Source organism: Propithecus coquereli, unplaced genomic scaffold (assembly GCF_000956105.1).
Source record: "Propithecus coquereli isolate 6110/MARCELLA unplaced genomic scaffold, Pcoq_1.0 Scaffold366, whole genome shotgun sequence".
Classification (NCBI taxonomy): Eukaryota; Metazoa; Chordata; class Mammalia; order Primates; family Indriidae; genus Propithecus; species Propithecus coquereli.
The window spans coordinates 609,931-610,286 of NW_012149352.1; positions in this window are offsets into that span (position 1 = coordinate 609,931).

Here is a 356-nt window from a genome sequence, read left to right on the forward strand (position 1 = left end):
GAAACATACAACCTCCCTAAATTCACCCAAGAGGTAACAGAATATCTGAATAGACCAATCTCAAGCTCAGAAATTGGAGCAGCAATCAAAAACCTTCGAAAACGTAAAAGTTCCAGACCAGATGGCAACATTCCAGAGTTTTACCAAACAGTCAAAGAAGAACTCACACCTATACTACAGAAATTATTCCACAACATTGAGAAAGATGGCATCCTTCCTAACTCTTTCTACAAAGCCAATATCACCTTGATACAGAAAACAAGACAACAAGAAAAGAAAACTACAGACCAATATCCCTCATGAATATAGATGCAAAAATCCTCAACAAAATTTTAGCAAATAGAATTCAGCAGCAC